Here is a 22645-nt window from a genome sequence, read left to right as displayed (position 1 = left end):
ATGAAGTGGAGGCAGCTTGTTGAGGCAACACACAGCTCTCTACCCCTCTCTGTAATACAATGTTGACAGGGAGGTTAATGGCTGCAGTAAAAATCCTTTTCAGTGAAGAAAAGCACTGCTCTCTTTCCACCAGAACGCTGATGTGACTAGGATGTGAAACGCTGCTGGATTGAGCTTTTCTGTGTAACACACACACAGCGATGTTCATCCTATCTCTCTGCAGTGTAATGAATGAAGTGACTAGCCAGAATATGGCTGCTGATTATATAGGGCTGTGACATCACAGGGGTGACTGGCTGCTGATAGTCTGCATCCTGCATGTGGTCATCCTGTCTACCATCATTCCTGCCTTCCCAGAGCTCCTTGCCCTATGTCCTGACATTTGGATCCGTCATCTTAGATGTCCTGGAGGCTGGACAGCACTAAATGGAGTTTAATGAATCACAGCGATATTCGCATTCGCTGCAAATCAAATCTCTCATGAAATTCGAAACAAATTTGGATTTGCCAGCTTCAATTCGCTCATCTCTAGTAGTGACTAGTGTTGGGCAGCTGCTGCCAAGTCAAATAAAATCATGGGGTGCATCAATAGGGGTATAGACAAGGAAAGAATTCTACCGCTGTACAAATCACAAGTCAGACCACACATAGAATACTGTGTACAGTACTGGGCACCAGTGTACAAGAAAGATATAGTGGAGCTGGAGAGGGTTCAAAGGGCAACCAGGGTAATACGGGGAATGGGAGGACTGCAGTACCCAGAAAGATTATCAGAATTAGGGGAGACCTAATAACTATGTATAAATATATCAGGGGTCCGTACAGAGATCTCTCCCATGATCTATGTATACCCAGGACTGTATCTATAACAAGGGGGCATCCTCTACCTCTTGAAGAAAGAAGGTTTCTACACCAGCACAGATGGGGGGTTCTTTATCGTAAGGGCAGTGAGACTGTGGAATTCTCTGCCTGAGGAGGTCATGGTTAACTCGGTGAAATAATTTAAAAGCGGTCTGGATGCATTTTTGGAGAATAATAACATTACAAGTTATGAATTCTAGATCTATAGGGTTGATCCAGGGATTTATTCTTACTGTCATATTTGGAGTCGGGAAGGAATTTTTACATATAGTATGAGGTTTTTTTTGCCTTCCTCTGGATCAACTCAGTAGGGACTCATTAGAGTTATAGGTTGAACTTTAGGGACTCTGGTCTTTTTTCAACCTTATGAACTATGTTACTATGTCACAACTCCCAGCATGCTGAGACTGTCCAGGCATGTTGGGAGTTGTAGTTCTGCAACATCTGAAGAGCCAGATGTTACAGAACTACAACTTCCAGCATGCCTGCACTGTCTGGCCATGCTGAGAGTTGTAGTTTTGCACAGTGGTCTCCAAACTGTGGCCCTCCAGATGTTGCAAAATTACAACTCCCAGCATGCCCAGACAGCCTTTGACTGCAGTTGTAGTTTGTAGTTGTAGTTTGGCAACTCCTAGAAGGCAGCAGTGAAGATCACTTACCACTGATCTTCACTGCTGCCTCTGCGATGCCTCCGCCGCCTTCTAACTGCTGCCGATCCTGCCGCTGCCTGCCACGATCGCTGGTCCCCACTTTGATCGCCGGTCCCCCCTCACTCTGGCCCGCTGCCATCTTCCACCCGCTCTTCCCGGACTTCCAAGGACAGGCAGAGCAGGGACTTCAACTTTAACCTCCCGCCTCTGCCCTGCGATTTACCGGCGAATTGCAGGGGATAGGAGGAGATGGCACCCCTGCCACCTCACTCCTATCCTTCAGGATGATCGGCACTGTCTCTTACAGCCCCAATCATCCCTATTTTCCGGGCGTTCGGGTCATTATGGCTTCATGGCTTTTCTCTACCTGATCATCCCGGAAAAGCCATAATTCGCCGGCGAATGATGGCCATCGCCAACGAGGAAGGGGGGGGGGGGTCCTCAGGGCCCCCCTTAGGCACTGTGCTGGGATGGCTGCTGATAGATAGCAGCCTTCTCATTCCGATCACCGCCTTGTTCGCGGCGTTGAACAGAAACGTCCTGGACTTGCAGGTACACCCTGTGTCCTTAAGTACCAGGACGTCACGGCATACCTCTACACCCTGTGTCCTGAAGGGGTTAAAGCTTTCTCCCTGCTGTTTTGGTGACATTCTAGGGCTACGGAATGTTCACTTTATTGGCCTTGTCCAGATATGAACAAGGAATAAAAACAAAGGCAGCCGGGAGGACCGAAGTTGCACAATTAAACTCCAACTGGCAAGTGTAGTGTGTGTGTGTGCGTGTGTATGTTTGTGTCTTTGTCTTTTTATTTATTTCAGCCAACCACTTAAATGTTAAGATATTCTTAGTTCTAAAGGGATAAGATAGACTCCCATTTGTACTACATGTATAATTCTTTACCTTTGCAGCAGCAACACAAGATGGACCTGATGGACCGTTGAGTTTGGCCTTATTTGAAAAAAGGTATTCTCATCAGGGACACATCGAAATGACAATTTTGGGCCAAAACTGAAAATTTAGAATATGCTTGGATGAAAACCAAAACAAAAAATTACTTTCCTCACCCTCTTTAACCCCTTGGGGACCAAGTCCATTTTAACCTTAAGGACCAGGCCATTTTTTTGCAAATCAGACCTCTGCCAATTTATGCATTAATAACTTTGGGATGCTTTTACCTATGAATTTGATTCCGAGATAGTTTTTTCCTTACATATTCTACTTTATGTTAGCAGTAAATTTTTGTTGATACTTGCAAAATTTCTTGGTGAAAAATTCCAAAATTTATCTAACTTTGAAACTCTCTGCTTGTCAGAAAAATGGACATGCCAAATAAATTATACTGTATATTGATTCACATATACAATATGTTCACTTTATCTTTGCATCATAAAGTTGACATGTTTTTATATTTTGAAGACATTAGAGGGCTTCAAAGTAAAGCAGCAATTTTCTAATTTTTCAAAAAAAAATAAAAAATCTGAATTTTGAAGGGACCAGTTCAGTTTTGAAGTGAATTTGAGGATGTTTATGTTACAAATCCACCATAATTGACCCCATTATGAAAACTGCACACCTCAATATATTCAAAATGACATTCAGAAAGTTTGTGAACCAATTTCTCTCGAGTAAGGGAATTCCGCATATGGATGTGAAGCGCTCTTTAGGTGCCCTACAGGGCTCAGAAGGGAAGAAATTACAATGAGCTTTTGGAGAGCGAATTTTGCTGAAAGGGTTTTGGGGGCATGTCACATTTTGGAAGCCCCCATGGTGCCAGAACAGCAAAAAAAAAAATTTAAAAAAAAATAGCTACATGGCATACTATTTGGGAAACTACCCCCCTCAAGAAATGTAACAAGGGGTAAAGTGAGCCATAATACGCCACAGGTGATCGATGAGTTTTCATTAAAGTGGGACATGAAAATAAAAAATTTGATTTTTTTCACTAAAATGTTGGTGTTACCCCAAATTTTTCATTTTTGCAAGGTGTAATAGGAGAAAATGCCCCCCCCCCTCAAATATATAACACAATTTATTTCGAGTAAGGAAATACCTCAAACGGGGATGTAAAGTGATCTACGGGTGCACTAGAGGACTCAGAAGGGAAGGAGCGACAATGGGCTTTTGGAGAGCGATTTTTGCTGTTATGGTTTTTGGGAGGCATGTCACATTTAGGAAGCCACCATGGTGCCAGAACAAAAAAAAAAAAAATGGCAAACTATTTGGGAAACTACACCCCTCAAGGAACATAACAAGGGGAAAAGTTTGCCTGAATACCTTACGGGACGTGAAAAAAAAAAAGGATTTATGATTATTTTCACTAAAATGCTAGTATTTTTCATTGTCACAAGGGCCAATAGGACAGAAAGCCCTCAAAATTTGTAACCCCATTTCTTCTGAGTATCGAAATACCCCATATGTGGATGTAAAATGATCTGCACTACAGGGGTCAGAAGAGAAGGAGCACCCTTGGGATTTTGGAAAGAGAATTTGGTTGGAATATAAGTTGGGGGCCACATGTGAACCCATGTCGGAAACTACACCCCTCACGGAATGTAATAAGGGGTGAGGTGGAACATTTGCGGCAGCTCAAACCTGCAGCAGTAAACTCACTGTAAATCCCCGCCCCTGTGAATGTACCCTGTACATTCACATGGTGTGGGGAGGGGGGGGTGCACAAACCTCCAGCTGTTGCAAAACAACAACTCCCAGCATGCACGGTCTGTTAATGCATGCTGGGAGTTGTAGTTTTGCAACAGCTGGAGGCACACGGGTTGGAAAAGTTAGGTAACAGACCATAACTCACTGTTTCCCCACCAGTGTGCCCCCAGATGTTGCAAAACTACAACTCCCAGGATGCACTGACAGCCAAAGGGCATGCTGGGAGTTATAGTTATGTAACAGCTGAAGGGGCTCAGTTTGGAGACCACTGTCAGGGCCGTCTTCAGGGGGGTACAGCAAATACTACAATATGGGGCCCGAGCTCCAGGGGGCCGGGGCCCCCGCTACACCCCCATGCAGCTGCCGCATCACAGAAGCAGGGGACCGCTGTCTACACCGCGGTCTCCTGCTTCCATGGCCGGTCTAGGATGCATTAAACTATAAGCGCGTCTTACAGACGCGCCTACAGTTCAATGTGGTGCTCGAGGTCGTCTGATTGACAGAGCAAAGATCCATTGGCTCCTCGCCCTGTCAATCACCCTTGTGGCCCACCCACATTATGCAGGCTCAGACAAGAGGCCCGGGCTTCCGTCCTCTGCACTCCGGCACATGAATGACGTCATTTTCATGTGCCGGAGCACAGACCGGATAAGAAGACAGAAGAGAAAAGAAGGATCACGCGGGAGCCAGTTAAGTATGTTTTTTTTCTATTATTACCTAAGGGGGCTACATATTCCTACCTAAGGGGGGCTGCTACTTATTCCTACTAAGGTTTTTTTTTTACATATTACTACTGTATATGGGGGCTGCTACATATTACTACTGAATATAGGGGCTGCTACATATTCCTACCTAAGGGGGCTGTTACATATTCCTACCTAAGGGGGCTGCTACATATTACTACTGTAAATTGGGGCCGCTACATATCACTACTGTATATGGGGGCTGCTACATATTACTACTGTGTATGGGGGCTGCTACATATTACTACTGTATGTTGGGGCTGCTACAAATTACTACTGAATATGGGGGCTGCTGCATATTACCACCTAAGGGGGCTGCTACTTATTCCTACCTAAGGGGTCTGCTACAAATTACTACCGTAAATGGGGGCTGCTACATATCACTACTGTATATGGGGGCTGCTACATATCACTGCTGTATATGGGGGCTGCTACATATCCCTACTGTATATGGGGGCTGCTACATATTCCTACCTAACGGGGGCTGCTACATATTCCTACCTAACGGGGGCTGCTACACATTCCTACCTAACACGGGATGCTACATATTCCTACTTAAGGGGGGCTGCTACATGTTCCTACCTAAGGGGGCTGCTACATATTTCTACCTAAGGGGTCTGCTACATATTACTACTGTATATGGGGGCTGTTTCATATCCCTACTGTATATGGGGGCTGCTACACATTACTACTGTATATGGGGGCTGCTACATATTACTACCTGAGGGGGCTGCTACATATTCCTACCTAAGGGGGTTGCTACATATTACTACTGTATATGGGGGCTGCTACATATTAATACTGTATATGGAGGCTGCTACATATTACTACTGTATATGGGGGCTGCTACATATTACTACTGTATATGGGGGCTGCTACATATTCCTACCTAAGGGGGCTGCTACATATTACTACCTAAGGGGGCTGCTACATATTCCTACCTAAGGGGGCTGCTACATTTTCCTACTGTATATGGGGGCTGCTACATATTAACTACTGTATATGGGGGCCGCTACATATTAATACTGTATATGGGGGCTGCTACATATCACTACAGTATATGGGGGCTGCTACATATTACTACTGTATATGGGGGCTGATACATTTTACTACTGTGTATGGGGGGCTGCCACTTTATACAGGGGGACCTACCTGCAGGGAGTAACCCCTACTTATTGGGGGATGCTACTGCATACAGGGAGTAACCATCTATAAGGGGCAGCTATCTACACAGGGACCTGCCTGCAGGTGGTACCTCCCTACTCTGGGCACCTGTGTAATTAGGTAAACTGTGAAGGGACCTGTCTACTTTCTGGAGGGACCTAACTACCTAATGGGTGGGGGCCGGACCTACCTACTCTTCCCCAACCCACTTATCTATCCATTCTATTATTACTGTACGGAACGTTATAGGTGCAGGAAAAGTGTGGAGCCTAAAATGTTTGTTTGGCAGGTTCTGTGGAGACGAGTTGTGAAAGAAAAAAATTGTCATGACGGTCTGGGCCGGAAGAAGTAGAAAAAGGAAAGTGAACGACTCCGATCAGAGAAGATGTCACCTGATGTAACTACGTAATCCCTTTTATGGTCTGCAGAGCCTGTGTGGAGCTGATATGTATCACTATATGTTCACTGTATGGGGGGAATATTTCCACCTTGTATACTGGGAATATTGGTCTCAGTATGCAGGATTTGGTCAGTAACCGTATGATGGTAATATGTATAGTGATAATATTGCTCCTTGTATACTGGTATTATAGGTAGTATTGATTTCAGTATACAGGATTTGGTTAGTAACAGCATGATGGTAATACAATATGTATGGTGATCATATTCCTTCTTCCTTCTCCATTGAATCTACAACTCTCAGCACGCCCAGACTGTCTAGGAATGCTGTAGATGTAGTTCGGCAACATCTGAAGGGCCACATGTTGCAGAACTGGCCACATGTTGTAGTTCTGTAACATCTAGCCCTCTGTTGCAAAACTACAAATCCTAGCATGCCCAGATGTTCCAGACCTACAGCAAGCCTGGATAGTCTGGGCATGCTCACCAGCTGCCGCCCGCATGATCGTCTACTCTGCAACAGCTGCCCACACAATCACCGACTCCACAATTAGTTTTGATTGCTGAAATTTTGGTGCATCCCTAATTGTGATAGTTAGGGATCTTCTTCACCTTATCTTTAGTGAACTGTGTATTATGAATACTCTTCATAGCCCTCTTTGACTGTCCACGGAAAGCTCAAGGAAAGATATTGGCAAAAGTATTCATATTTTCAAAAACCTATTTCTGAATTAATAGTAGACACTAAAGTTAAAACCTCTGCCAAAGAATATTCATTACTTACGATTATATTATAATATGGAGGAAGGAAAGTCACCAAAAGTGTTCTCAGTTTGTTCTTTCAGTTTGAAGCTTTAATAAGATCTCTTGTGTATAACAAGAATAACAGTTCAGACTCCTGCAGCCAGTCTTAGAAAATGTGCTTAGGTCAAACTGGTCGAGAATTATGGCGCAGGAGAAAGCTAATGTGTAGATGTAATGGAATAGAATTCATATTCCTTTGGATCTATACAGTATAAGCCAAAATGAATTAATGCCATGTTATGACATAACAAAAAATAAACTGACTGAAAATTTGTAAGAAGATTTAAACATTTGGAAAGTACCACTTAACTAATAAAGTATATATAGTGCTGACATTATGTACCTTTGTAATATCCATGTTATTTGTCAAAAAGTAGTCTCTAAGGTCAAATCTCTGCACTACTACTTTCAACACCTGTACACTAAAGTCAATGTGAATGTTCTGTTTAGACAGAGAAGAGGAGAAGATAAGGATATTATTCAAGTACACAGTAATACTTCTCAAGTACACAGTATTTATGTACACAGTAATACTCAAAGTTAACTTTCAGTATATTCACATTCTACTGTATGCATTAAGAAAAAAAATCTCTGTTAGTCAGTTCAATTTTTCATTTTGCTGAAACCTTAAAATAAACTTTTGACATGTCGTCCAAACATGGCAAAGTAATGTAGCAACATAGTTTGTAAGATTAAAAAAAAGACAATTGTCCATCGAGTTCAACTTAAAACCCTTCTGTGTTGATCCAGAGGAAGGCAAATAAAACCCATTCAGCTGATGCCCCATGACAGAGAAAAAAATCCTTCCCAATTCCAATATCAGAACAATCTCTGGATCAAGTTCTATCCACATAAGTCTAGTTTCTAAAGTCAAAAGTATGGACCGCACTGTGTCTCAGTTTTTAGACCCGGTGGGCTTGTGAGTTACAAATGTGCTGCAGCGCGGTCTGTACTCCCCAATTTATACTCAAATTTGACTCTTGCAAAAGTCTATGGAGTGACAGAGCTGGATTTGGAGGATGACCAGGGAGTGAAGTTTGCTGCCGCATATTTCAGCGGCTATATGGTGCCTCCAGGAGCCACTGTATTTTTCCCTAGAAGCAATGCTACTAGACAAGAATACCAATAGAATAGACATTAACTCTGGTGTACACATAGGGGGACATTTATCAAGGGATTTAGAGCTCTTTTTTGCTTACAAAAGTCACGCAAAAAGTCGCATTAGCACTTAAGCAACTTTTTGTGCGACTTTTGGCTGTAAGCAAAAAGTTACAAAAGAGCGTACGAAAGTTAATTTTATTTTTTACTTTGCAGTGGTCAGGGATTTATCAAGTGTGAAAGTCGCACAAAAAGTCGCAAGCCCTCAAAAACTGTGTAAATGTAAGCCAGCCTAGAGCTGGCATGCAAAATAGCTTTTGAGAGCAAATTTTATATTTCCCGCTGGCAGCCAAGATCACGGCTCCAGCGGGAAATATATTGCCACTGTACATAGGAGCCCGGGCTGGCATCACTCTGAAGCCGTCTGGGCTCTGTCTGATTCTAATCCCGATACCCTAACATAATGACATCCCCCCTTGTCTCCCACCCGCCTGCGCCGCACATCTCCCATCTGTCTGCTACCTGTTGCAAGACTACAACTCCCAGCATGTCCATACAGTGAGGGCATGCTGGGAGTTGTAGTATTGTAGCGGGCGGACAATGTGCGGCCTGGGCGGGTGGAAGACAAGGGGGGGTGGGGGTATGTACAGCAATGTCCCCATCCCCATCATTATCGTAGGGTAGCGGGGATAGAATCAGAGGAGCCTGGGCGGCTGCAGAGTGATGCCAGCCCGGGCTCCTCTTAACATACCTCGGAGCCGCGGATACCGCGGCTGAGCTAGATGTTAAAAGGAGCCCGGGCTAGCCACACTTCAATCGCCAGGGCTCCTCATATATCCTGCAGCGCCGTAGTAAGGAGCCCAGGCTAGACTCACTTCAGCTGCCCGGTCTCCGTCAACTATTATCACCGCAGCGCTGACATAACTCTGCAGCCGCCCGGGCAGGGAGATGTGTAGGTGCCATCCCTGCCATCCCTCAGTACTGCGGTACACGCTGAGAGATGGCAGGGACGGCTTCTGCACATCTCCGTGCCCGGCTGTGGGAGTCCCGGGTGGCTGCAGTATTATGTCAGCCCGGGCTCCTTACCACAGCGCAGCGGAGTGTGGTGTAGTTTCATATTTCCCGCTGGGTCCCGTGTCACGTGACCCGGCTGGAAATATGAAATTACAGTGATTCTCTGATCACTGCAGCCAGGGAGCGGAGCACATTACCACCTGCTTCCCTGGCTGGCACGACTACAACTCCCAGCATGCCCTTATTGTAAGGGCATGCTGGGAGTTGTAGTTGTCACCTGCCCCCCTGCAATTCCCAGCATGTCCTTACTGTAAGGGCATGCTGGGAGTTGTAGTTGTGCGGCAGGGGGCAGGTGACAGGCTTTTCACCTGCCCCCCTACAACTTCCAGCATGCCCTTACAGTGGGGATATGCTGGAAGTTGTAGTCATGTGGTGCGGGAGATTGTTTCCCCCCCACACTACAACTCCCAGCATATCCTTACTGTAAGGGCATGCTGGGAGTTGCAGTCATGGGCGGGTGACAATAAATATATTTATTTTTAGTTTTTTTTTATTTCTCCTTTCAGACCCGTGTATCCTGTGGACTACTTTGGATTCGGTGGACTGCTTCGATGACCAGCGGTTATTTAAATCTGTTTAAAGTTAATAAAATGGTTAACGAGGGCTTGAGGGGGAGTGTTTTTTGGAATACATTTTTTTGAAACGTGTTGTGTTTTTTTATTTTATTTACTTGACAGGCTTAGTAGTGGAAGCTGTCTTATAGACGGAGTCCATCAGTAAGCTAAGGCTTAGCGTTAACCACAAAAACAGCTAACGCTAACCCCCAATTATTACCCGGTACCCACCGCCACAGGGGTGCCGGGAAGAGCCGGTACCAACAGGCCCGGAGTGTCAAATATGGCGCTCCTGGACCTAGACGGTAACAGGCTGGGGTTATTTAGGATGGGGAGGGCCAGTAACAATGGTCCTTGCCCACCCTGGTAACGTCAGGCTGTTGCTGCTTGGTTGGTATTTGGCTGAAAATAAAAATAGGGTGGACACTATACGTTTTTTTTTTAAATAATTAATTATGTATGCAAGAAAAAGAAAAGATTCCCCCTATTTTTATTTTTAGCCAAATACCAACCAAGCAACAACATCCTGACATTACCAGGGTGGGTGAGGAGCACTGTTACTGGCCCTCCCCAGCCTAAATAATGCCAGCCTTTTACCGCCTAGGCCCAGGAGCGCCATATTTGACGCTCCAGCCTGTTGGTACCGGCTCCTCCCTGCACCCCCGTGGTGGTTGGTACCGGGGTAATAATTGGGGGTTAGTGCTAGCTCTCTTGGGGGCTAACGCTAAGCCTCAGCTTAGTAATGGAATCTGTATATAATACTGCTTCCACTACTAAGCCTGTCAAGTAAATAAAATTAAAAAACAACACTATTTGTAAAAAAAATGTTATTCCAAAAAAACACTCCCCCAAAAGTCCTCATTAACCATTTTATTAACATTAAACCAAAAAAATGCTGATCACTGTACTCCCCTGAATCTAAAGTAATCCACAAGATACACAGATCTGAAATGAGAAGAAAAAAAAATGAGTTAGTACATTTAGGGGGAAAAAAGCGGTAAAAAATGTAAAAAAAAATAAATAAACATATATATATCACACATTTTTTTCAAAGCTGCTAATTTGTGTTCTGAAGTAATTTATTGTTTTTTGCTTATGTATGCTAAAAAAAATGGTATTCAAAAGTGATTTATTGGTTTTTGCTTATGTAAGCCAAATTTATCAACCCACCATGATAGTATAATAAATATGTCACACTTAAGCAAAGCCAAAAGCAAGAAAAAAAATGCCTACAGAACTCGCTTACCAAAGCAACGATGATAAATGTCCCCGATAGTACAGACAGTACAATTTATAGCCTGTTGGTTCCAACCCTAAAAATAAACTAATGTAGCAACAATTGCAGAAAAAGTCACCCTCTTAATGATGTGGCCTATTTTGGATATTTCGGGTGTCATTACATTTTTTAGAATCCAGTCACAGAAATGAAAAATAAAACTTTTTCCCAATGATATGTAGTGTTAGCTTAAATGTTTTCATTCTCACAAAAGATACTAGAAGAGCAATTGTAAAATTTCTCCCCAGTACAGAAATACCCCATATGTGGTTGTAAATTGCTGTTTGAGCACCATTTCAGAGGAAAGCGTTAAGTGTCTGACTGCTGAGACCCTTGATCTCCATAACAGAGCCCCAGCTCTAAGAGAGAGCTCATTCTGTAGACAGTAAGTGCTCCATTCACTTCTATGGATGCACTGCAGATGCTGGAACATCTCCTGCGCTCCCATATATAAAAATTAATGTAATCTCTTAGAGCCAGGGCCCTGTTATGGAGATCACTAGGGTCTCAGCTGTCAGTGGAAACCCTCCAAAAATGACACACCCACAAAATTTGTTAGACAATTTCTCCCAGGTGCACAACTATCTTAGGGTGCATTCACACGATGTTTTAGCTATACAGCCCCTTAAACAGTGACTCCGGTCGGCCCATTTTTGCCCCGTATCTGGTTTTCTGACCAGACCTAAAACCATAGTATACCGTGGTTTTAGGGCCGGTCAGAAAACCGGATACGGGGCAAAAATTAGCAGACCAGAGTTACTACCTGACTCCGGTCGGCTCATTCAAATGAATGAGAAGGGGCCAGGTCCCCGTATAGCTAAAACGTGGTGTGAATGCACACTTACATGTGGTTGTAAATTGCTGTTTGGGCACTCTGTAAGGGAGGGAGTGCAAAAGACATACATTTTTATGTCTGTGTCTGCTCTGCTTTGTATGTCTGTGTCTGCTTTTCTGGCCAAGCTGCAGTTTTTAATAATGCCAAATAAGAGTACATGTGGCTATTTGAGCGATTTTTATTTCATTTTTTATGTGACAAGATGACCCAAAGAGCAGCATTTATGTGACAAGATGACCTTAAGAGCAGCATTAATTAACCCCATTAACAAATAACTTTTGTATGTATTTTTTCTATGGTGTTCAGCCTTATTTTTTTATTTATTATTACTAGAAATGGGCAAATTTTTCAAAATTTCAATTTGGCCCATTCGCCGAAATTTCTGAAAAAAAAATAGTTTTGATCCAAATTTATCCGCGTCAAATTTCTATTAAAATGGCTATTTCCAGGCTACAGAGAGCCTCAATATGGGTGTAGAACATTTTGCCTTGCCGTAACACGCATAGGGAGTGCGCTGGGTTAGTGAAATAATACTGTTATTCAGTATGACATGTAGATTACAGGTGTCGCTATTAGAATCACTGCCGCAGACCATATGGGTGCAAAATGACAGAGCCTGGAGATGGTAGCAGCATGACAAGAGCATAGGGCAGCACAATGACAGAGCCTGGAAGTGGCAGCAGCATGGTAAGACCATAGGCGGCACAATGACAGAGCCTAGAAGTGGCAGCAGCATGAGTAGACCATAGGGTGGCACAATGACAGAGCCTGGAGGTGGCAGCAGCATGAGGAGACCAAATGGATGCACAAAGACAGAGCCTGGAGGTGGCAGCAGCCTATGTAGGCTGAAGAGCAGCACAATGGCAGAGCCTGCCATTGGAACATGAGCGCAAAGTTCCCCCCCCAGTCAGACCGGCGAGAGGATGGACGATGGCGCAGATAGGCATCCGCCAACTGACTATGTAGGATGTCTCTGTAGTAGGTCAGTTTGTCCTCCCTCTCAGTGGGTGTAAAAAAGGCCCCCATTTTGTTTTGTGCCGGTAGCGAGGGTCCAACAAGGAGGAGAGCCAGAAGTCATCCCACTGCCGAATGGCGACAATTTGTCACTACAAAAGCAAGTAAAAAGACAAGAAGCGCTCCATAGTGCATTAAAAGGGTAATATAACTAAGCCGATATTATCGGATGCGCTTACCCAATAGGTTGTGCAAAGTCAGACACAACACTGTAAAAGGTATTCAACAATGCAGCCAGTCCCACCACCGCAACGGTGTAGCAAATGTAGCAAAAACCTCCAAACTCCACAAGGACTTGAATCGGCGCAGAATGGATGAGGAACAAGAAGATCACTAGGCGATTTATTGGGAACAACGTGTTTCGACGTCCTGGCGTTGAAACGCGTTGTTCCAAATAAATCGCCTAGTGATCTTCTTGTTCCTCATCCATTCTGCGCCGATTCAAGTCCTTGTGGAGTTTGGAGGTTTTTGCTTCACTACACAAGCAAGTGAGCATGCATTGTGCCATTTGTTCAAGTGACTCCGAGGGACTCCCTGCCTCCATCTCCACTGCATACTGCCACGGTGTGTTTAGGTCTCGTCTTCCTCATCACCCTGTAGCTCTTCTGGCTGCTCCTGCTTGTCCTCTCCTGTCAGCTGAGTATTAAAACCACCCATTCGCTGCACAATGCCTGTGCTCCACTGTCCTCCTCCCCTCCTCCTCCTCTTCCAGCTCAGTCCCCAAATTGCTTATGTGACCGTGAGATGTAGGCACAACGTCTGCAGTGCCCTGACCAGCCATTGTCATTCAGCCACTATATGCTGCCGCCACCTCTAGGCTGTGTCATTTAACCATTATATGCTGCCTCCAACTCCAGGCTGTGTCATTCATCAACTATGTGGTCTCCTCATGCTGCTACCAACTCCAAGTTGTGTCATTCAGCCACTATATGCTGCTGCCAACTCCACGCTGTGTCATTCAGGCACTATATGGTCTCCTAATGCTGCCGCCACCTCCAAGCTGTGTTATTCGGCCACTTTATGGTCTCATTATGCTGCTGGGACATTACCTAAAATTTTTTATGGTGGCACTAGCTACCAAAAATCTTCAGTTAAAATGTGAAAATGTAGTTTTTAATCTTTGGAATTGTGAGACCCTATGGTCTCCTCATGCTATTGCCACCTCCAGGCTGTGTCATTGTGCCACCATATGGTCTCCTTATGCTGTTGGTACTTTAGATTAACCACTTGAGAATTTTTTTCAAATCTGACCTCTATCACTTTATGCATTAATAACTCTGGGATGCTTTTATTTATGAATTTGATTCCGAGATTGTTTTTTCGTGACATATTCTACTTTATGTTAGTGATAAAGGACCTCTATATGCTGGCTGAACATGTGCCTGCTCAGAGCTGCAATACGCCGCTACGTGCAGACACACTGAAACCATGTGCGAGTCGCCGTGCATGCACGGTGGTGTACTCGCACATCGCGGCAGCTAATTGAGCAGGGGGAGTGGCCACAATGTGTACGAGTACACCGCGCATGCGCGGCAACTCGCACATCGTTTCAGTGTGTCTGCACGTAGCGGCGTATTGCAGCTCCGAGCAGGCACATGTAAAGCCAGCATATAGAGGTCCTTCATCGGTGGATCTGCAGCGTAAAATATGCTGCAAATCTGCTTGTCTGAACGTACCCTTGTAGTGCCCCTCCCGAAACAAGACTCTGGATCCGCCCCTGGTCCCATCAGGAAATTTTAGGAATCTCTAAGATTTTTTTCCATTAGTTTGTGTTCTGCTAATGATACTAACCTTTTAATGAAAAATAGGCAACACAATAACCAAGATGAAAGACATCTTTATTTAAGATTCTCTAATCAATTGTACTTTGATAAATGTACTACTGAAGGAAATGGCATACATAATATCTTTCTATTCTATTGAATTAAAAACAAATATTGATATGTTCAGGCATGTTAAAAATAAAATCATTTACACACTTTTTTTTTCACTGTTAAGTATATACATATAGTTTAAATAAAAAATGTAAAAACATTTTTTTTTCTCTCCAAATTAACAAGTGACAGAACATTATGCAATATTTAAAAGATTAAAGCCTTTCAGAACTTATCAGCTGTTGTTTGCTCTGAAGGAAGTCATGTAGACCTTTCAGTCTAACATAGTGTTTTCTGATGCCTCCTCTGATTGTATGATCCTGCTCTGGACAGTTCCTGACATGGACAGAGGTGACAGCAGAGAGCACCATGTTTGACTGGAAAGAACTGCACAACTTCCTCTAGCACTTACAGTAGCTAATAAGAATTGAAAACCTTGAGATTTTTGAATAGAATTAATTTACAAATCTGTTTCACTTTCTGGCACCAGTTGATTAAAAAACAATTTTATTTTTTTGTCTCCGGAGTACTCCTTTATCCCCTTAAGGACACAGCCCACTTTGGCCTTAAAGGAGTTATCCCGTAGAAAAAAAATCTAATCAACTGGTGCCAGAAAGTTAAACAGATTTGTAAATTACTTCTATATAAATAACTTAATCCATCCAGTACTTATCAGCTGCTGAATGCTACAGAGGAAGTTGCATAGTTCTTTTCTGTCTGTCCACAGTGCTCTCTGCTTACACCGCAGCTGATAAGTATTGGAAGGATTAAGATTTTTAAATAGAAGTAATTTACAAATCAGATTAACTTTTTGGCACCAGTTGATTTAAAAAAAAAAATAATAATTGCTTTCCCCCGGAGTACCCTGTTAAGGACAAAGCCAGTTTCATTTTTGTGTTTTTCGTTTTTCCCTCCCTGCCTTCTAAAATCCACAGACCCATATGAGGGCTTGTTTTTTTCCAAGATCAATTGTACTTTGTAATTACACCTTTTTATTTTACCATAAAATGCACGGTGAAATCAGAAAAATATTATTTTGTGGTTAAATTAAAAAGAAAGATGTAATTTTGCAAGTTTTGGAGGGTTTCCTTTTTATGCAGTGCAGTTTATGGTAAAAATTACATGTTCTAATTATTCTGAGGGTTAATGCAATTAAAATGATACCCATGGTATATGCTTTACTAATACTGAACTGATTTTTTTAAATCTAACTTTTTAAACAAAATTAGTATGTTTTAAATCACCCTATCCTGATCTCTCTCTTACTCTCAAATATTTCCATATACGGGGCTGTATGAGGGCTTATTTGTGCTGTGATCTTTAGTTTTAATCGGTACCACTTTTTGCATATATATGTGACTTTTCGATTACTTTTTACTTAATTTTTCTGGGAAGTGATGGGGCAAAATAGCTGCAATTTCAGACTTCTTTTTTCATGTTATGTTAACGCTGCTCATGGTATGGAATGAGTAACGTTATATTTTGATAGATTGGACATTTTTGCAAACGCAGATGGCAAATATGTTTAATTTTTTTTTTTTTTTATATAAAATGAGGAAAATAGGCGAATACAATTTTTATTGGGGGAAAGGCTTTTTTTACATTTTTTAAAAACTTTTTTTCACAATTATTTTACACTTTTTATGTCCCCATATTGGACTATCTATAGCAATCATTAGATTGCAAATACTGTTCAATGCTATGCATAAGTACAGCACTGGTATGTATCATTGGGGATCTTCTTCTCGGCCGATCTTCTTGGCTGATCTGATCCCCGCGGCCATGTCACGGGAGATCAGGTCAGCCATTAAGAGCACCACACTGCCACAGATGCCCTGATCTGTATTGGTCATGGCATCAGAGGGTTTAATGGCGGACATCAGTGGGAATTAATTGTGGCAAGTATCATGAAATGCTAGGAAAACAATTGTGCTTTGCCAAGATTTAGTAACAATTCTAGCAAAAAAAATAAATAAATTAACCATATTTTGTGAAATTTTGGTTGCAGCAACATATGCATTAATGGTAAATATCTGATAAATTATCTTAAAGGACATCTGCTGCGTGATAGGGGATAATTGTTTGATCGTGGGGGGTCCGACTGCTGGGACCCCCTGTGATCTCCTGTACGGGGCCGCGGCTGTCCCGTGTAGGGGGCGTGCCAGCCGCAGCATGACGTTGCAGCCGGCACGCCTCCCCCATACATCTCTATGGGAGAGGCGGGGAGGCAGCGTTCGTGCCTCCCCGTCTCCCCCATAGAACTGTATGGGGATGAGGAGGAGACGGGGCGACACCGTCGACCTCTAGGTTGACGTTACGTCTAATGGCAGCGCCCCGTTAGGGAGATCGAGGGGGTCCCAGCGGTCGGACCCCCCGCGATCAAACACTTATCCCCTATCTTGTAAATAGGAGATAAGTGTATATTGCGCTGCAGTTGTCCTTTAATGATCTACAAATGGGAAATGATGGACACCACGATGGGTCTACTGTACCGATACAGCAGCCTTTTTAAAACAAAAATTTGTAATTTATATTTAATTTCTTATTAACTTGTTAAAATGTTTTGTTAAGGTATATTAAGAGTGAAAAAGATCTCATACCATTTCAAACCATTTTAAGAATAAGTGCCCGAACAAGTAGGCAACTATCAAAACATTCTTCAGGCCTTATTTTTTATTTATTTTTTTTCAGTATAACACACTTTACTGTGCATATTCTGTATTTTAAGCCTGCAAGTCACTGCAATTTAAAGTGTCTTAACAAAATGCCCTGACATTTGGGAAATCCATTAGATAAGTACTTGACTTGAACAAATATCACCAGCTGCATGTCTCTTTAGTTGCCAAAGCTGTACAAACATTGTAACTTACTGGAATATAAATGTAGGGAGACTGGAAAGCCCCTTATTAAACTATAAGATTTACAGTGTTATTTATGCTATGTGTATAGTCTAACCTCCTTATGCCATTAGAGGCTAGCCCTTCAGAGGTTATTGAGAGCAACAGAGTGCTATATGTAAGAAGAAAATAATCTGTCTAGAAACAGTAAGTTGTCTGTACTTTGGCCTAACAAGAGCAAGTGACTGATGACCACAAGCTGAATGACAGCAAGAGAAGGGACAGCAGTGCAGTAAATCATAACTGTTCAAGTCTATTTACAACCAGAATTGTTTAAATGGGCACTTTCAGATACAAAAACCTCTTTATATGTTGTTACAGATGAAAATTAAAGACATTTTGTAATATGTTTTTTTTAGAATTGTTTGAATATTTAAGAAAACGGCTTCTGAAAATCCCACCACTAGGGGTCCCCATACCTACTTGGGACACTAGCCAGTCCTGCAGCAGCATCAGGCTTGTCCATGAGTCATTGACAAGAGATGACTCAAGAACAAGGCTGCATGAGCAGACAAACCAATCACCTCACACCACCACAAGAGAGGGACACACCCTCTTCCCCTGAGAGGATTTCTAAAACTGTGAGCTAATGAAAAGATGTATTTTTTATAATAAATATAGGTGTTAGAGGCATAGAAATGACATGTACATGGTTAGGATTAGATACTGAGTAATATATTATTATTATTATTATTATTATTTAGCGGGATCTGACAGGTATGCTTTAAGAACTGTGCCTCACTCTTGCTCTGAAGTCTCGTGTGTGCAGCCTGTGCCTTCCTTTTCTCTCCCAGAGAAACCAGGTTTGCAGTCAACAAAAAAACAAGTGGCGGACCAAAGGCAGCAAAAAAGATGCCAAGAATAAGATCATTGACCCTTTCTTCAAGCAGGACTGGTGTAATGTCAAGGCACCAGCCATGTTTAGTATCTGCAATCAGGGAAAGACTCTGGCCACCAGGGTGAAGGGAGCAAAAATTGCCTCTGATGGACTAAAGGGCTTTATGTGATGTGAGCCTGGCTGACCTTCAGAACAATAAAGTTACCTTCCGTAAGCTTAAACTAATTACAGAAGATGTATTGGGAAAAAACAGCCTTACAACTTCCATGGCATGGGTCTGACACCTGACAAGATGTGCATATTGGTCAAGAAATGGCAGGCAATGACTGAAGCATATGCTGATGTGAACACTACAGATGGCTACTTTCTCCATCTCTCTGTGTTGGATTCACAAAGAAATGTGACAATCAGATCAGAATGACCTACTATGTCCAGCCTTAACACATCTGTCAGATTCACAAGAATATGGAAATATTGTTTCTTGAGGTTTACTGTCAATATACTAAATGTAGAAAAGTAACAATACAATTTTTCAAAGCATTTTCTGTTAAAAGGATTGTCTATTAGATGAATGAATCAAATTTAAAACAAATCAAATTTGTTCTGAATTTTAGAAATAAATTCATTTGAATCTGAACTTTTTGGGATTCATTTTGTATCTGTTTCATCCCTGCTCCTCCCAGATCCCTAAATTGGACCTGAGAAAAAACTTGGGAGATTCGCTCATCAACTTTTTAACATCATTATGATATCCAAACTGTCTCAATACATGATGTGACTGAAAGGTTAAATCTATTTCCACTCACTCAACCTTCCACTTAGTTTGCAAACTGAGCATATGTTTCACTTCAATTCAGTCTACAAACTCAAAATATGCAACATGCTGCCATTACCTAATCTCAGGGCCAATAGGTACCCACACAAATACACTGCTTTAAAATGTTAACAGATTAACCCTTTGATGATGCAACAAGTTTTCATTTTTTTTCTTCTCCCTTCCATGAATCCAATGCCATATGACTTTCCTTATTTACAAGCTTAGTGCACCTTAGTGTGCACACATTATTATGCAACATCAAAGCCATCAGACACCAGGACTTATTTTGTGTCAGCAAAATGTTTACCCAAAAAGAGCTATATGTTATAAGTTATAATTGTCATCCTGAATGTTGGCACAACAAAAGAGGTTTATATACTATATATTTTTACATATTTTACCTTTATATTTAAATATGCTAGCCACCAATAGCTACATATAACAGCAAAACAAACACCGTACACATGGTATACCAACAAACTCTACAATATATACTCATTGTGGCAAACATGTACAGCTCCACAGTATACAAGCTGTATACATATTTTGTACTATATCTTTTCATTCGTACTATATCTTTTAGATTTTATTTAAAAACTTTTATTATACAGTGATTTGTGGGTGATCTGCATGGGCCCTGCAGACATCACACATAAAGCACTGATGTATGTGCCTTTTTCTTTTATGAAATAATAAATATAAATTTAAATTTCTTTTAGCACTCATTGCCCTAACCATTCTCACTAACACATATGCACACATTTACAGGATTTAGCTTAAGAACGGTAATACCCTTCTTTTTCTCCTACAATTCATGAGGTTGTATAAGGAATACAACATTTTTCCTGTACTCCCTAAAAACCTGCTTTCAACATCAGTTGAGCCACCCCTTTCCCCTTTGGTATTGAAGTTAATAGACATCTTATCTCCTATCCAAAGGATAGGGAATCAGACGTCTGATCCCACAGCTGGGACCCCCCCAGACACACTCTCTGTGCAGCACCTGGGAGCTGCTCCAGTCTTGGAAACGCTGGGCCATCACGTCCCCTCCCATAGACATGAATGGAGGAGACGTGGCATGATATCACATCTCCAGTCCCGGAAACCAGAGTTTCCAAGACTGGAGCAGCACCTGGACAGAATACCCCTTTAAGTTCCATTGAAGTGAATGAAGCAGAGTTGAAATACCACACACAACCTTAGGACAGGTGTGGCAAAGTTTCTGGAAGAAAGCAGCTATGTTTTTGTAATCCCGGATAATCCCTATAATTTTACAGCCCTGATTACACAGCCATAAAATTTTATGCACAGGAATTATTATAGGGTTATTCGTGTTCCAAAAATTGTAAATGTTTTGACTTTTTTGTGTGGGGGAGGGGTTGGCTCTTTATGGCCCCAAAAAACATCTGGATATGCTGTAAAACACTAGAGGGGGTGTTAAGTTTGGCAGCAGACTAATAGCAAATATAAAAAAAACAAATACTGCTCAAAAAATATGCTTGAAAATTTAGAACTTATTTTGCTTGTAAAATAAGCTGTTTTTGAGCCTCATAATACACTGCGCATTAAACATAGCCTTAATTTTTATGAAAAAAAATTTGAAGCTCTGTTACTGTAATTTAAATAGCAGTACAGAGAAACACAAGCATTGCTTTATTTTTTATTTCCTTTTTTTTTACTGAGAAGAAAACTGCTAAATTCACATACTCTTCTAAGAGAGACCAATATTACCGTACACTTATTACACATCTCTAAACACTCAATTTTTTATGTGCTCTCCATCAAGAAAACCATTATCTCTGCTAATCTAAGGAGTTACTAAAAAATTATATCCCAGCAGTAGCCTACTATGAAATAAAGCAGTTGTCTTATCTCTTTCATATAATGTTTATTGAAATAATCCCCTTATGTGCTCCATTTGGAAAATACAGTCCACGCTCATTCATTTTACCAACAGAGACAGCAGGCTGTGGCTAAACAGCTCATCTGCGTACGACTACAAGAATACACTCTGTCTTAGACATGCTTCTTATAAACATGCAAACACAAAAGAAGGGAAAGGTCCGGCACAGCCCCTTATACCTGTCAGTGTAAACCTTCTACATGAACAATAAAATGCACAAGGTGTCTGTTCTCCTGCGGGTGGTGCTCTACTCTGAAAATATGCACAAAATCAAGGTCCACAGAAAATAGATATAGCGGAGCGACTCACCGGATCCTGAGGGAGTTAATTCAAACAATGAACATCGCAGTCAGGTGACAGTGCAGCGGGAGGTGGAAGATGTTACGGGGGGAATTCAGGCGTCGGGCCACAGCCGTATCGCACCTCTTGGTGCTTCGTCAGGCCCCTGCGGCGTCATCATGCTCCCTCCGGTAGTTTTTATCTGCTGTGCCACGTGATTCAGGTAAGTAGGTGTGTACAAAGATTAACTCTTTGTGTGCTCAAAAAAAAGAGACAAAAAAAAGAATTGTGTTAAAAACTATAAATTTGGCAGACCCTTTTTTTGTTACTAATGATCTGAGATGTTCAAATATCCTGTGAAATAGTGGTCGTTTTGTTTTTCCAATGTAGAAAAATCCACATGGACAAATTAAAGAATATACAACATAATCAGATCTACAGGTGATAGGTTGCTTAACATGTTCAGATGACAGTATGAACAAGTACCACATGCATGATTACCTATAGGTCTCGTATCAGTTAATCATTTAGATTTTCTTTACCAATGTTTTTTCTATTTTGCTTTGCAGATTTTAGATGGTCAGAAATCATTTTATTCCGTGTATATGTAATAATGGGTTTCTGGGATACAAGATCTGTTATGTCTGGATCCGTTTGTAATATGTACCAGTTAGAATAGATTGCATGCTGGATTTTATTATTTATTGGAGTGTTCCGAAAACTAAATGCGGCTCTTGAGGGTAGTTTTTGTTTCTTTGTTTCATTGTAAATCAATGTTTCCCTAGGGATGTTATCTATGCGTTTCCTTGTCTGCTTTATAACTCCCCTAGGTTACCCCCTGGCTAATAGACAGTTTCCCTCCTGAAACCCGATGTTTGAATCTGATTGTTGTCAATTGTAATCCTTA

General features: G+C 41.9%; 1 pseudogene; it reads left to right on the top strand.

The window, feature by feature from the left end:
- The window catches only part of LOC130357439 (40S ribosomal protein S3a-like), a 43313-nt pseudogene extending 24007 nt beyond the window's left edge, over nucleotides 1-19306 (top strand).
- The last annotated feature ends 3339 nt before the right edge of the window (nucleotides 19307-22645 follow it).

Source organism: Hyla sarda, chromosome 2 (genome assembly GCF_029499605.1).
Source record: "Hyla sarda isolate aHylSar1 chromosome 2, aHylSar1.hap1, whole genome shotgun sequence".
Lineage (NCBI taxonomy): Eukaryota > Metazoa > Chordata > Amphibia > Anura > Hylidae > Hyla > Hyla sarda.
Note: the sequence above shows the minus strand (reverse complement) of the source record. Positions and strands in the feature narration are given on the sequence as shown.